Here is a 17,007-nt window from a genome sequence, read left to right as displayed (position 1 = left end):
ATGGACCCTGAAACCAACAAAATATTATTTCATTTTTTTTTAAAGTATTATAAGTGTTCTTTTTCAGACAAAATGAGTGAAGTCCATGAGTTTTAGATTAAAATGCCTGTAGCCAGATACGGACATAACATGATTACTGAGCTAATTGCTTATAGTGGTTTTGGAAAAAATAAACCACTTTCTGTAAACCTGTGAGAATGGATAAAAATGGATAATGACAATTTAAAGTGTTGCAGGCTAAACCACTCACTTATTTATTATGCATTTTTAATGATAAAGATGCATTGTTTTTAATACCTGATAGAAAGTTCCATATCCATTAAACCTAGTGTTAGTTTTAAAGAAACAGGCACCTAGATTATGAGTTTGCATTAGAGGCTTGTGCGGTGCTAACGAGCAGTTTATGCTCACCGCTTACTTACAGACATCGCTGGTATTACGGGTTTTTACAAACCAGACAAGAAGTGAGCGTTGAGCAAAATTTTGCTCATTACCGCACTCCAATACCAGCGCTACTTACGTTAGCGGTGAGCTGGTGTAACATGCTCGTGCACGATTTCCCCAAAAGAATCAACGGGGAGAGCCGGCTGAGAAAAAGTCTAACACTTGCAAAAAAGCAGCGTAAAACTCACTAACGCAACCCGATTGATTCCTATGGGGAAATACATTTTATGTCTACACATAACACCCTAACATGAACCCAGAGTCTAAACACCCCTAATCTTACACTTATTAACCCCTAATCTGCCGCCCCCGACATCGCCGAAACCTACATTATACTTATGAACCCCTAATCTGCTGCCCCCAACATCGCCGAACCCTACATTATATTTATTAACCCCTACTCTGCCGCCTCCAATGTCGCCACCACCTACCTACACTTATAAACCCCTAATCTGCCGTCCCCATCGTCACCGCCACTATAATAAACATATTAACCCCTAAACCGCTACACTCCTGCCTCGCAAACATTAGTTAAATATTATTAACCCCTAATCTGCCGGCCCTAACATAGCCGCCACCTACCTACATTTATTAACCCCTAATCTGCCGCCCCCAACATCGCCACCCCTATATTAAAGTTATTAACCCCTAAACCTAAGTCTAACCTTAATCCTAACCCCCCCAACTTAAATATAATTTATACATTTAAATAAAGTTCCTATCATTAAATAAATTATTCATATTTAAAACTAAATACATGCCTATAAAATAAACCCTAAGCTAGCTACAATATAACTAATAGTTGCATTGTAGCTATCTTAGGTTTTATTTTTATTTTGCAGGCAAGTTTGTATTTATTTTAACTAGGTAGAATAGTTATTAAATAGTTATTAACTATTTAATAACTACCTAGCTAAAATAAAGATACTTTGACCTGTAAAATAAAACCTAACCTAAGTTACACTAACACCTAACACTACACTATAATTAAATTAATTCCCTAAATTAAATACAATTAAATACAATTAAATAAAATTAGCTAAAGTACAAAAAAAACCACTAAATTACAGAAAATAATAAACAAATTACAAGATTTTTAAACTAATTACACCTAATCTAATCCCCCTAACAAAATAAAAAAGCCCCCCAAAATACAAAAAAACCCTACCCTACACTAAATTACAAATAGTCCTTAAAAGGGCCTTTTGCGGGGCATTGCCCCAAAGTAATCAGCTCTTTTACCTGTAAAAAAAATTACAAATCCCCCTTAACATTAAAACCCACCACCCACACAACCAACCCTACTCTAAAACCCACCCAATACCCCCTTAAAAAAACTAACACTAACCCCTTGAAGATCACCTTACCGGGAGAAGTCTTCATCCAACTGGGCCGAAGTCCTCAACGAAGCCGGGAGAAGTCTTCATCCAAGCCGGGCGAAGTGGTCCTCCAGACGGGCAGAAGTCTTCATCCAGACGGCATCTTCTATCTTCATCCATCCGGCCCGGAGCGGGTCCATCTTCAAGACATCCAACGCGGAGCATCCTCTTCCATCCGACGGCTAACACTGAATGAAGGTTCCTTTAAATGACATCATCCAAGATGGCGTCCCTTCAATTCCGATTGGCTGATAGAATTCTATCAGCCAATCGGAATTAAGGTAGAAAAAATCCTATTGGCTGATGTAATCAGCAAATAGGATAGAAGTTCAATCCTATTGGCTGATCCAATCAGCCAATAGGATTGAGCTGGCATTCTATTGGCTGTTCCAATCAGTCAATAGAATGTCAGCTCAATCCTATTGGCTGATTGGTAGATATTTTCTACCTTAATTCCGATTGGCTGATAGAATTCTATCACGATTGGAGGGAAAGTTCACCAGACCTCACAGTAACTGGGGGGTGCTCATCTTAGTCACCTTAAATCAAATGAGAGTACCGTATCATCCGGCAAGATGTTTCTTATATGTTAATACCTGTATTAGAGAATGCCTGTTTCCAACAGGCAAGCATTAATTCATGTATGTCCGCCCTATCGTCTCTAAGATATCTATACCTTTCAAGCTGAAGGTGTCTTTCTACTTGAACAGTCCATTCCCGTGATGTGGGAGCATTTAAACTCTTCCATTTCCTGGGTATGAGGGATTTTAAGCATTATGAGGAAGAGCTGCTTTGTTGGCTTATCCCTGAACTTAGGGAGACCATGGTATAGTAAGAGATTGGGCGATCTCGTCAAGGGGGATCCAATTATTGTCTCTATTTTGTCCAAGACCGACTGCCAGTATGATTCAATATGTCTGCATCCCCACCATATATGTATGAGGGTGCCCTGTTCCCCGCATCCGTGCCAACATTTCCCGTCTGTTTGTTTATATATTTTTTGTAGCCTGTCAGGCGTAAGATACCACCTAGACAGGTATTTGTAATTGGATTCCAACAGTCTAGCCTAAACAGAAGCTTTCAAGTGGATACTGAATGTTTTACCCCATTCTTTGGCTGTAAGAGGGGGGTCAAGCTCTTTGTTCCACTGTCGTACATACCCTGGGAGCAGTGTATCCCTATGTGAGAGGAGTAAACGGTAAGCTATTGAAATCATATGTCTAGGTGTATGCGGCAATAAGCATAATGCTTCCAGCACTGTAGGTTGTCTAGTTATGTGATTGCTATTTTTATCTGACGACCAAAAGTGCTGGAGTTGTGTATAAAAATACCAAGACAGTTCTAGTCCTGTGCGTTCTAATTCGGCTCTCTTTATGAGCTTCCGTTCTGAAAGAAGTCGATAAAGGTCATTTGTGAAATGAATGCTCTGTCAGTTTGTGTTCGTTGTGTACCGGTAAAGGGTAAGTCCGGATTATCTAAGTATGGTGTAAGTGGCGAGGGGTTTGAGGTTATGTGGGGGTGTTCTATTATGATACGGTCCCAGCATGTGAAAAATTCTCTTAGGAATGGGTAATTGTTTATCAATTTTGGTCTGGCTTAGGCTGAGACCCAACCTAGAGTGCCCATATTATGTGTTCCCACAATTGTTTTGCAAATTTGGACCCAAGTTTTATCCTTAGAGCCATGACACCATTACACTTGATGTCGGAGAGTGATTGCTTTTTTATATGTGGCAAGGTTAGGGACCCCCAAACCACCCTTGTCTTTAGGCAGATATAGGGTGTTTTGCGCAATGCGCGGTCTCACCCCTCTCCAAATGAACTCCTCCGGTACATTCTGTAGTTTACGCAGATAGTGAGTAGGTAGGGGTATCGGGAGGGTCTGAAATATATATAATATTCTAGGCAGGATATTCATTTTCACAATGCTAACTCTCCCCAGCCAAGAGACTGGCTTGTTTCTCCAAGAGGAGAGGTCTCCTGTAATTGTGGATAGTAGGTTTATATAATTTACTTAAAAAAAAAAGTGCTTCTACAGTCGGAGTAAGGAGTATCCCCAGGTATTTAAGGGAGCGAGTTTGGATGCGTAGGGGGCACAGGGAAGAAAGCTGGACAAGATCCTGTTGTGGGAGGTTGATACTTAAAAGTTCAGATTTGGATTTGTTTAGAAGAAAATTTGAGAACCTACCATACTCTTCAAATTCTTTCAGCGCCTCCGGGAGTGACATCAAAGGTCTGGACAAAGATAGTAAGACATCATCCGCGTACATGGACAACTTGTGTACCTTATCTCCTATCTGGAGACCCGAGATGTTGATATTATCTCTGATTCTTTGGGCAAGCACCTCCTTGAAATTACCAAGAATGGTGGCTTTTATAGTGTTGTCCCTGGCTTCACGGCCAGGCACAAAGCCCACCTGGTCGGGTGAGATCAGCTGGGGTAGAAATTTGTTTAATCTATTGGAGAGGATTTTTGCAAATATCTTTATATCCACATTGAGAAGTGAGATGGGTCTGAAGTTTTCGGGTTTATTGGGTGATTTGCCTGGTTTAGGGATGGTCGTAATATGGGCCAGAAGCATGGAGGGTGGAAAACCCTGGGATGCGTCTATAGAATTGAACATGCTCGCCAGGTGGGGAGAGAGTATTGATTTATAAAGTTTATAATACTTGGCACTAAAGCCGTCTGGGCCTGGGCTTTTACCTGCCGGCAGATCATCGATAATATTCGCTACTTCCTCCACTGTGATTGAGACATCCAGTGCTTCTCTTTCTATTTGTGAAAGGGATGGTAAAGAGATAGAGTTCAGGTAGGAGGTCAGGTCTGGGGAAACCAAACCCTCATCTTCCGACAGAGGGGGGCAAGAGGTATGCTGAATGTTATATAAATCGTGGTAATATGTTCGCAGTGTCTCAGCGATAGCCGGGCTGTTTGTATGTGCAGTGTTAAACCTCTCTTTTAGGGAATGTATATGTGTTTTCAAAGCTTTTCTCTTTATGGCTCTCGCCAATAATCTCCCTGGTTTGTCACCAATCTAATAATATTTTTGCTGATTTCGTAGCTCCATTTTTTGGTATTCAATGGTATGTAGGTCTCTGATCTCCTGTCTGGCCTGAGTGAGTTCTGTAAGGGTGTGGGTGTCAGATGGCATTTTTTGTGTTTCTTTTCTAAGTCGCGGATGGTAGCAAGAAGCGAAGAAAATTTGATTCTAGTCTGTTTCGCCAAAATGGATTTTTAATCAATTTGCCCCTTAAAAAGCACTTGTGCGCTTCCCAAATGGTATGTCTAGGAAGTTCTGTTGTATCGTTTAGGAGGAAATAGTCAGTAAGCGTAGTTTCTATCTTCCCTTTTATTAGCGGATTATTAAGCAGGTGTTCGTCAAATTTCCATATGAAGGGGTGGTCCAGGGTCGTAGGCCAGTTTAATTTGCAGAGAACTGGGGCATGGTCAGACCACGTCATAGGAAGAATTTGTGTACTTGCCACATAGACCAGCGTCGACTGGTCAGTGAATATGTAGTCCAGTCTCGTGTATAAGTCGTGGGGATGTGAAAAAATGTATAGTCTCGTCTCGTAGGGTATTGAGTTCTCCATGTATCATGTATTACTAATTCTTCTAGTCTGGCATTACATTGTTTGATGGTTCGATTTGGGATAGAGGCTGTCCCTTTAGAGGTGTCTAGTTGTGGATCTAAAGGCAGATTAAAATCTCCTGCAAGGAGCAATGCTCCCTTTTGCAGTTCCAAAATTTTGTTTGTGAGTTTTTTCATAAATTTACTTTGATTTTGGTTTGGAAAATAAGTGTTTACCAGTGTTACCGGCCTACTATGTAAGGTGCCTACTACTACCAAGTACCGGCCCTCTGGGTCCCTTTCTTCATGTATCACATTAAAAGCTGCTGAATGCTTAATGAGGATCCCCACCCCATTCTTTTTTGTTGGGCCAGATGCAAAAAATGCCAATGGAAATTTGGAACTAAGCCAGCGCGGCTCCCTCCCCTTTTTAAAGTGGATGGTTGCCACTCGTATACCTGGTTGCGTCTCGTATAATGTTGGATCTCTTTTCGGGTATATTAATACCTTTTACATTGAGCGTCATAATGGTCAGATTATGTGTGGTCTGGAGTGCCATCCTGATCAGTAGGTATGTAGCAGAGGTATTGGTGGGTTTATAAGGGAAGAAAGGGCAGGGGAGAGAAGGGGACAAGGTGGAATGAGGAGGAGGAAGGGGAAAGGAAAAAAAAAAGGGGGGGGGGAAAGAAAGAAAGAAGAGTGAGAAGAAGAAGAGGGGGAGAGAGAGGTATAGAGAGTAAAAGGAGATAGAAATAAAGTAGAAGACAACAAGATGTCAGCAAGAGAGAAAAATAATAGAGGAAACAGAAAACACTTATACTATTCCTCCCGGCTACAGTAAAGGGAGACGGGGAAGTACAGCAAAGTAAGTATGGGGTCAGTATCCACGCGCCCGGTCAGACGGTGAAAAATAGGAAAAATAAAGATTGACACAAATCAAAGGAACAAATTACATCATCTATGTAAAAATATGGGAAACAACAAGAGCATTTGTAAATTACAGCCCCAGAGGACAAATAAGTAATTATATCAACCAAATACAGTCTAAACCCTTAACATCTGTCAGTCATAGAACTAACCTCTCACCTAAGAGTGCAATCTTTAATAACTTTTATCTACTAAATACTAAGGTGGTGCTTTATGGGAACAAAAGGGCAATGGTCTCTTACCAGTACAGTACAGTCTAGGGGTAAATAAATCATATTTAATGATAAAATGTGGACTAGTGAATATCCAAACCTGGAGAGTCAGGTATGCCCCTCTATTGAGTTGCCTTGATAATCTATTTTAAACTGTCTAAGGAGAAATTTCCTAGGGGATGTGGAGGTGGTGAGGCTAGTGGTGGATAAGGGATATCATTGTTGTCCTGATGTTTGTGTTGGTGTATTAATCTGGGTGGTCCCTCTAAGGCTCCTGCCTCTCTGGCCTACTCTGTAGTATGGTTACAATGCTATATAGGAGCTCACAGCTAGTACCACCCAACCTGTCATTGCAACTACCAACTGTGTAGTCTAAAAACGTAGTACTTTTAACTATCAACGTTAGGTATATAATATCATTATACAAAACACAATAACAAGTAAGAACATGAAAACGTAACATTGCATAACATTCAAATTTAATAGGCAATATGTAGCCCAATCTGAGAGAGTTATAGTCCTCAACTGAGGTAGACACAAGAACAAATTTTGTAACAAGAGGACAGTTATACTTATCAAGGTCTCCATGACGTGTCACTGGATCTAAGCAAAAGGGCAACAGTCACTCCTCAGGGGTCCGGTGTCCGCGAGAGGCCTTCAGCACCCTGTTTTAGGTGATTATGTGGAGAGATTTCAGATTGATCAGGATGTTGGATATCAATCTCAAGAATTTTGCAGAATTCTGGGAGATCAGGCAGTGACCTATAGACGTCTGTACTCCATTTTTAGAGGCCACCAGACATACTGGGAAGCCCCATTTGTACGGTATTCCATGTGTTTGCAGCTCAGATGTAATGAACTTTAGATCTCTTCGTTTCTGAAGGGTAATCAAACTTAAGTCCGAGAAGATCTGCAGCGGGATCCCTGCGTGTGTTATGTTCTTGAGGGTTCTAGCTTTCTGTGTTATCAACTCTTTGTCTTTATAGCTGAGGAACTTAACAATAATATCTCTCGGCGGGGCCTTCGGAGATGGCCTAGGTCTCAAGGCTCTATGAGCCAGTTCAATGGGTATATTCTCAGATGCTGGAGATCCCTTTAGTGTGCGGAAAAAGTCCTGGAGGTATCCCTCTATAGCCACATTAGAAACAGACTCCGGGACCCCCCTGATCCTTATGTTGTTTTGCCTCCCTCTGTTATCTAGGTCCTCCATTCTGGAGAGTAGAAATTGGATGTGTTACTCATGCTCCTGGAGTTGCTGTGAGTTAGTGTTAACTGTACTCTGGAGGGATTCATGTCTGTTTTCAAGTACCTGCACTTGCTGTGCGACCTGTGTGATGTCTTTTTTTAGATCTCCAAAGACCTAATTTCTGAAAGGACCTTGTTTATATCTTCTTTAGATGAAATGGTATTTAAATCACTTCGAGTTAAATAATCTTGCTGTGGAATGTGATCAGATGTCCCCAGATCTAAAGTGCTATTATTAGGAGAAGCAGGTCTGCTGTCTGACATTTCCACAGGGGGTAGAGAAGCCTTGAGGTAATTGGTGAGGCATGTTGATTTTTGCCTCTTTTCGGGATTATTCCCTTTCCTACTTGCCATTTCGGTGATGTAATATGGGCCCCAAGAGTCTGATTAGAGGCCGGACCCCTATTTCCTGCTTCTGGAGTATAATATAAGCTTCTAGGGGGTGTCGTCCATTTCCCCAAGTAAATCTTATTTATATAATGATAGGGCTCACACTGTCTGAGTGATTGCAGACCATTAATGACAAAATCAAAAGCAGCTTCAAATCGGGAGGTATAGCCACGTGGGTGGGTTCAGGGTGCCTGGTAAGTAGGCCACTACTCTCTATTTAATGCCCGCTAGTGCCGAATATTGGGGACAACGTTATTCACTCACCGGGTATAGCGGTTGTGTAAGTGCACTCCTGATGTATGTTACTGTACCTCCTCTTAAAGTCTGGAGTCCCTTAACTGATTCTCCAGCTAGGACGTGCCAACACCGGGAGTAGCAGTAGCTGGGTGAGTGTCACTCCTGCAATGACGGCTTACCTCCCTGTAGCCCCGGTAGCGTATCTGCGTGATCCTCCGCTTTATTAAGGCAGGCTGGTGGCTGTCCGGTAGTTAGCTGTGTGAGCACGAAGTTCCCCTTCTGCCCGTGGTGCAGCAAACAGAGCTCCGGTCTAGGCCTCAGACGACGGAGCCGATGTGATCTCCTTCCAGATTGTGTCGGGCTGATCTTCCCTGCCCTCGAGTTAGCTCTCGTAGTTTCAGGTTAAAAATTGAAAAATTGAAGCAATAGTCCCCTTATGATAGTGCTGACCGGGTGCGAGGCATCATAGCCAAGGTTTAAGCGGCCATCACCCTGCGTGGCCACCAGGCTCCGCCCCCCGAGCTAAATGCCATTTTAAGGGCAATGCCCATACAGATGCCCTTTTCAGGGCAATGGTTAGCTTAGGTTTTTTAATTTTGGGGTGTTTTTTTTAAAATGGGTATTAGAATAGGAATAATTTTTATTATTTTTGATAATTTGTTTGTTATTTTGTGTAATGTATTTTTTTCGTTTTGGGGTGGGTTTTTATTTTTAGATTAGGGCTTGAGCATTTCATAAAAGAGCTGAATGCCCTTTTAAGGGCAGGAAAAATAGCTAAATGCCCTTTTAAGGGCAATGCCCATACAAATGCCCTTTTTAGGGCAATGGGTAAATTAGGTTTTACTTTATTTTTATGTTGTGGGTTTGGGGGGTGGGGGTTTGTATACTGTTAGGGGGTATTTGTTTTGTTTTGTAGCAAAAGAGTTGTTAACTTTAGGGCAATACCCCACAAAAGGCCCTTTTAAAGGAACATTAAACCCAAAAGTTTTCTTTCATGATTCAGATAGAGCATACCATTTTAAACAACATTCCAATTCACTTCTATTATATAATTTGTTTCATTCTTTAGATATCCTTTGTTGAAGAAATAGCAATGCATATGGGTGAGCCAATCACACAATGCATCTATGTGCAGCCACCAATCAGCAGCTACTGGGCCCATCTAGATATGCTTTTCAGCAAAGGATAAAAAGTGAATTAAGCAAATAAGATAATAGAAGTAAATTAGAAAGTTGTTTAAAATTGCATATTCTTTCTAAATCATGAAAGAAAACATTTGGGTTTCATGTCCCTTTAAGGGCCCTTGGTAGATTATTCTAGATCAGGATTTTTTATTTTGGGGTGTATTTTATTTTAAAAGGGTATTAGAATTTGAATAATTTTTATTGTTTTAGATAATTTTTTGTAATGGTAGGTTTTTTTTATTTTTAGTAATTTTAGTGTTTTTTTATTTTTTTGTAATGTTAGGTTTTAGTGTGAGGCAGTTTAGGTTTTATTTCACAGTTAAGTTTGTATTTATTTTAACTATGTAGTTAGTAAATAGTTAATAACTATTTACTAACTAGTCTACCTAGTTAAAATAAATTTAAACTTACCTGTGAAATATTAATAAAACCTAAGATAGCTACAATATAAATATTATTTATATTGTAGCTAGCTTAGGTTTTATTTCACAGGTAAGTATTTAGTTTTAAATAGGAATTATTTAGTTAATAATTGTAAGTTTTTAATTTAGCTCTATTTTAATTATGTTAAAGTTAGGAGGTGTTAGGGTTAGGTTTAGACTTAGGGTTACGTTAGGGTTAGGGTTAGGGCTAGGTTTAGGGGTAAATATATAGTTTAATTTAGGTTGCTGCGATGTGGGGGGCTGGTTTCGGGGTTAATAGGTTTATTTAGTGGCAGTGATGTGGGAGACCAGAGGTTTAGGGGTTAATAACTTTATTTAGTGGTGGCGATGTCGGGAGCAGTGGGATAGGGGTTAATAGATTTATTATAGTGTGGGCAATGTTGGGGTGCAGGGGAAAAGGGGTTAATAACTTTAGTATAGTGGCGGCGATGTTGGCTGCGGCAGATTAGGGGTTTATAGCTTTATTTAGGTGGTGGCGATATCGGGAGCAGAAAATTAGGGGTAAATAACATTATGTAGGTGGTGGCGATGTCAGGGGCAGCAGATTAGGGGTGTTTAGACTCAGGGTTTATGTTAGGGTGGTAGGTTTAAACATAATTTTATTTTCCCCCATGGGGCTACGTTACGGAGCTTTTTATTCCGCAATCACAGGTGTTAAGCTTTTTTCTGACCTGCTCTCCCCATTGATGTCTATGGGGAAAGCGTGCACAAGCACATCAAAACAGCGCTTGGATTGTGTGCGGTACGGAGCTTAAAACCACCATATCGCACGCACAAGCCAGCTGTTTGAAAACTGTGCTATAGAGGGTTAAATAACGCAACTTTTGTTGCGTTCGTTAATTTCACTATAGCGTGCACAACTCTTAATCTACCTGTTAGTTAGTTAAATAGAGGCAATTTTGAGTGTAGTTTGGATATTTTATTTAAATAAATTTAAGAATGACTCGTCTAGCACCATTATATATAGAACCACCATAAGATTTTGGGCAATTTGGTGCTTAAGTTAAATGTTACACGTGACACACAAATTTTAGGAGCCACCATGTTTCTTCTAACTTTAAAAAATCCCTTATTATTTTGATTTTTTTTTGTTATATTTTTTTACCCTGTGAGACAAAAAAGAGTGCAGTATGTGTTTATGTAAAAGTGAGAAAATAATGCATACTGTACATATATCCCTAACATTCCAAGCAGAACAGTGCCAAATACTGCTACTAACAAAAATGTCTATGCCCTTATTTGACTGGTCGAAATGTTGTGAGGTATGTAAATATTTCCAAATTCAGATTATGAAAGTAAAGCAAATAGAAAATGGTTGTTATTACACGTTTATTTTGTGGAACAAAGAAGATTAGAGTAATTTATTCCTTTCATAAAATTTACATTAGAGTACATAAATCTTAGCCAAAATCCAAGGCTTTCAATAACATAATTTATATCCCAGTTTATATTAAACACATCTGGAACCTTCCTATCCCCTCATAGGAAAACCCAAACTACACCCAGCAAAGTATGCAAATTGCTGCAGACCATACCACAGGAAGGCAGGTGATTGTAAAGGCAGTGCTTTTTTATTTTTTGTATCTTAGTTGGTCTTAGGTTAGGGGTTTAAGGGTGTTAGCTGTTAGGGTGTTAAGTAGAGTAGGGGCAGTTTGTAATGCGGGGTTGTGGCATTTAGGGGATAGTTAGTTTGCAATGATGATTTAGGGGTTAAATAGAGTAGGGGGTTATTGCGTTGGGGCTAAGTAGATGAGGTATTATTGCGGTTTAGGTGTTAATAATAATGTAGCAGGGTAGTTTGCAATGGAGGATGCAGGGGGTTCAGGGACAGATAGCTCAGCATGCTAATGCACTGTGGCTGAGCTCTGTAACAACCCAAGGGTTGCAGGTTCAATCCCTGGCGAGGTTCACTCAGCCTTTTATCTTTCCGAGGTTGATAAAATGAGCAGCGCCTTGAGACCTTTATGGGTGATTAGCTGCGCTTTACAAGTACCCAATACATATATATGGGAGGCCAGAGGTTTAGGGGTTAATAACTTTATTTAGTGGCAGCGATCTCGGGGAGCAGCAGGATAGGGGTTAATAGATTTATTATAGTGTGGGCGATGTTGGGGTGCAGGGGAATAGGAGTTAATAACTTTAGTATAGTGGCAGCGATGTTGGGTGCGGCAGATTAGGGGTCAATAGCTTTATTTAGGTGGTGGTGATATCGGGAGCAGAAGATTAGGGGTTAATAACATTAATAACATTGTGTAGGTGGCAGTGATGTCGGGAGCAGCAGATTAGGGGTGTTTAGACTCGGGGTTTATGTTATAGTGTTAGGTTTCAACATAACTTTATTTTTCTCCATAGACATCAATGGGGCTGCGTTACAGAGCTTTTCGTTCTGCGATCGCAGGCTTTTTTCTGACCCGCTCTCCCCATTGATGTCTATGGGGAAAGCGTGCACGAGCACGTCAAAACAGCACTTGGAATGTGTGCGGTATGGAGCTTAAAACTACCATATTGCACGCACAAGCCGGCTGTTTGAAAACTTGTAATGGCTGCGCTATACAGGGTTAAATAACGCAACTTTTGTTGCGTTCGTTAATTTCCCTATAGCGAGCATAACTCGTAATCTAGCTGTTAGTTAAATAGAGGCAATATTGAGTGTAGTTTGTTTATTTTATTTAAATAAATCTAAGAATGGCTCATCTAGCGCCATTATATATAGAACCACCATAAGATTTTGGGCAATTTGGTGCTTAAGTTAAATGTTACACGTGACACACAACTTTTAGGAGCCACCATGTTTCTTCTAGCTTTAAAAAAATCCCTTATTATTTTAAAGGCTTCAAGGGTAATATGAAATCCCACTCTTAGACAAAGACCTTGTAAAAATTTAGCAATTCTGCCTTGATTTGATTTGTTAAGCTTTTTTCTGACTCACTCTCCCCATTGATGTCTATGGGGAAAGCGTGCACGAGCACATCAAAACAGCGCTTGGATTGTGTGCGGTATGGAGCTTAAAACCACCATAACACACGCACAAGCCAGCTGTTTGAAAACTGCGCTATAGAGGGTTAAATAACGCAACTTTTGTTGCGTTCGTTAATTTCACGATACCGCGCATAACTCGTAATCTAGCTGTTAGTTAGTTAAATAGAGGCAATTTTGAGTGTAGTTTGGATATTTTATTTAAATAAATCTAAGAATGACTCGTCTAGCACCATTATATATAGAACCACCATAAGATTTTGGACAATTTGGTGCTTAAGTTAAATGTTACACGTGACACACAAATTTTAGGAGCCACCATGTTTCTTCTAACTTTAAAAAATCCCTTATTATTTAGATTTTTTTTGTTATATTTTTTTACCCTGTGAGACAAAAAAGAGTGCAGTATGTGTTTATGTAAAAGTGAGAAAATAATGCATACTGTACATATATCCCTAACATTCCAAGCAGAACAGTGCCAAATACTGCTACTAACAAAAATGTCTATGCCCTTATTTGACTGGTCGAAATGTTGTGAGGTATGTAAATATTTCCAAATTCAGATTATGAAAGTAAAGCAAATAGAAAATGGTTGTTATTACACGTTTATTTTGTGGAACAAAGACAATTAGAGTAATTTATTCCTTTCATAAAATTTACATTAGAGTACATAAATCTTAGCCAAAAACTTGGATTTACCAAAATTGGAGATCCCATCAACAGCATTTTCCAGCGCTGAAAGCTATGCCCCTCCCAAGACTTTCAATAACATAATTTATATCCCAGTTTATATTAAACACATCTGGAACCTTCCTATCCCCTCATAGGAAACCCAAACTACACCCAGCAAAGTATGCAAATTGCTGCAGACCATACCACAGGAAAGCAGGTGATTGTAAAGGTAGTGCTTTTTTATTTTTTGTATCTTAGTGGGTCTTAGGTTAGGGGTTTAGGGGTGTTAGCTGTTAGGGTGTTAAGTAGAGTAGGGGCAGTTTGCAATGGGGGGTTGTGGCATTTAGGGGATAGTTAGTTTGCAATGGTGATTTAGGTGTTAAATAGAGTAGGGGGTTATTGTGGTGGGGGTTAAGTAGATGAGGTATTATTGCGGTTTAGGTGTTAATAATAATGTAGCAGGGTAGTTTGCAATGGAGGATGTGGTGGTTCAGGGACAGATAGCTCAGCATGCTAATGCACTGTGGCTGAGCTCTGTAGCAATCAGAGGCAAGGTCCACTCAACCTTTCACCCTTCCGAGGTCAATAAAATGAGCTGCGCCTTGAGACATTTACGGGTGATTAGCCGTGCTTTACAAGTACCCAACACATAATAGTGTAGGGGTTATCGTGGATTAGTTATTATTTTTTTAGGCTGAGGTACATTTACTTTGTTGTGTGATATATTTAAAAGGGATCCTTTACTTTACATTGTCACTGTAGGTGGCATTGCTGCTTGGAATATAATGCCAGCATTGCCACCCATTGCAATGTATTGTAAAACGCCTCTCAGCAACACTGCCTTTAAACACTGATGTCAGCTGCCTGTAATAGTTTACTGGCTTTCTTGATATTGTGAATTTGTGAATGAGCCCTTTTGAATATCTCATGGAACTTTCAATAATCGGGACCTAAGTGCCTGAATACCTAATTCATTTTTTTTCGCTTTACATAATTAATATTTGCTGAACCCTGTCACCCTTACTCAAATAATAATCTGCATAATGTAATATAATTCACACAACCAACGTTAACTAAACACCCTTATTCAGATAAAGAGATTTGTATGGAAAAAAAACTACATTTGTGAACAGCTACACTAGATATTATTGAGAATGGTAATGTATTTGTAAGATGATTCACTTCATATGGATGATTGTCAGTAATCATTACGGCAAAATTATTGTAATAACCAAAAGTCTCTGTTATGAATAAAATAATATTTTTTTGATAAAGGAATACATAACACTGTGCTAGAAGCAAATGGCATTTTATTGCCGCGGTGATAGTTTCCCGTCAAATAGACCAAGCTTTTAAGACATGAAGCGTCCTATCCAAAATCTGGTTCATAAAGGGAAATAGCGCACTAAGAAATGAGCTTCATATCCACATAATGACTCCTCAGTTGGCAGTAGAACATATCCCCTATTCTCACGCTATACATATATAAGTATCTATAGAAAGAGTTTATGCACCAGTCAATTCCCTCTGTGCCTGTTAGCTCTGAATTGCTTTATTTCCCACCTAATATGAAAGGCAGCATTTCTACAGCATCAGTTATTGTAACACAGTTAAAGATCTGACAAGCAAATTGAGACTAATGAAATAAATGTTTATATCTATTTGATAAAATGCAGGTTTTGTAAGCTTATGGAAGCAGTCACAATTAACTCCTTGTGTGCAAGAGAAGCCAACAATGCACTGCCAGACAGTTAGTTATATTATTTTGAACTGCAAAATAATTATCCACATACATTTGTTTTAATTTAGACATTAATCCTGCTCATAAATGTCACACAGAAATGAACAGAAGAAATGTGTTATTAAAATGAGCAGTGCTTGTTAAATTGAAAGTAGCATATCTAGTATAAGCTGTCCCCTGATACTTTACATTATGCAAGCTGCAAAATATTACTATTTCAAAAAAAGCTGAGCCCACCCTTCAGCTCTTGATTTAAATGTGGGTGTTTCTTCTCAAATAAATTTTATCCATCTCATTTAGCTCCCTTCATTTATCACATATTCTGCTTATTCAGGAATCATTTAAACTATCTCTGTATTATAGCAGTTGTTTGAGATAGCTGCTGCTGGCAGATTAATATCCGCAGATGGGTGAAAAATGCATCTAGTCTACAGAACACCATATAATCATAGAATTCTGAAATCAAGTGTTCCAGACTAATTTAACGTGTACTTTCTATTTAAAAATAACCATAAGTATTTTATTACTTTTACCAGGGCCGGTGCTAGGATTTTTGGTTACACAGGCGAAGATACAGTTTGCTGCCCCCCCCCCCAAAAAAAAGGTTTTAGAAAAGCTCCACACAACTGCACACCATGTCACACCTATCGAGTATGATTTAACTAGGAAGTGGAGTGCAATATGTAAAGACAGGCAGCACAACACTGCACAGCATCACATGACTTGACAGATTGACACACTATGATGAACAACAAAACAATATGGGGTCTATACATAGCGCATTTCTACAACAAGGTAGAAAACATGTCACAGTTTACAAGTAACAGCTACACAAATAGGAACAGCATTACATACATTTTTACAAAGCTGTTCAATATGGCACTGCTAGCAAGGTGAGTTACACAACTGCACAACATGCACTAAACACCTTACACAGCTGTATAGCATGACCAGTGGTGGCTGGGGACATTTTGAGTTAGTGGGGCACCTAGACTCCTCACGGAGTTAACCCTGAATGTGATATTCCCCCCATACCTCCAATATGGACTACACAAAAAATAAACACACATACTGTCATGAGATGCAGGACACATGCAGGACACAGCAAAGATGGTACAACTCTATTTTATTGTAGAGCATGGAAATATACATCTGGTAGCATTGATCTCACTAAGTAACTGCGACACAGACAAACAGACCTAAGCCCCGCCCCCAATCTGGTGACATCACTTCCCACTCTCATCACATCTTCCCCCTTTTCAAAGGACAAAGCATACATGAAATCAAAAGCAGCTTCAAATCGGGAGGTATAGCCACGTGGGTGGGTTCAGGGTGCCTGGTAAGTAGGCCACTACTCTCTATTTAATGCCCGCTAGTGCCGAATATTGGGAACAACAGTTTTGTATAGTATATAACAAATAACAAGTTACAGAAAATATAAACAATATGAATTACATCCTGACTTGAACATCGGGGTAGACTACCCTAGTCCACAGTGACCATGGGATTATTCTGCCCATACTTCCAGTCACTGTTCTAACTAAAGTTAATCCTGATATTGGGCCGGAAGTTTCACCACTCTTCCA

The 17,007-nt window shown here is 39.7% G+C and overlaps 1 protein-coding gene across 2 annotated transcripts in view; it reads right to left on the bottom strand.

Moving 5' to 3' along the window:
- CPO (carboxypeptidase O) overlaps nt 1-17,007 on the bottom strand; it is a 445,436-nt gene that overhangs the window by 113,423 nt on the left and 315,006 nt on the right. The gene's annotated exons all lie outside the window — the stretch shown is intronic.

This window comes from Bombina bombina, chromosome 1 (genome assembly GCF_027579735.1).
Source record: "Bombina bombina isolate aBomBom1 chromosome 1, aBomBom1.pri, whole genome shotgun sequence".
Taxonomy (NCBI): Eukaryota; Metazoa; Chordata; class Amphibia; order Anura; family Bombinatoridae; genus Bombina; species Bombina bombina.
This window is presented reverse-complemented; position numbering and strand designations above follow the sequence as displayed.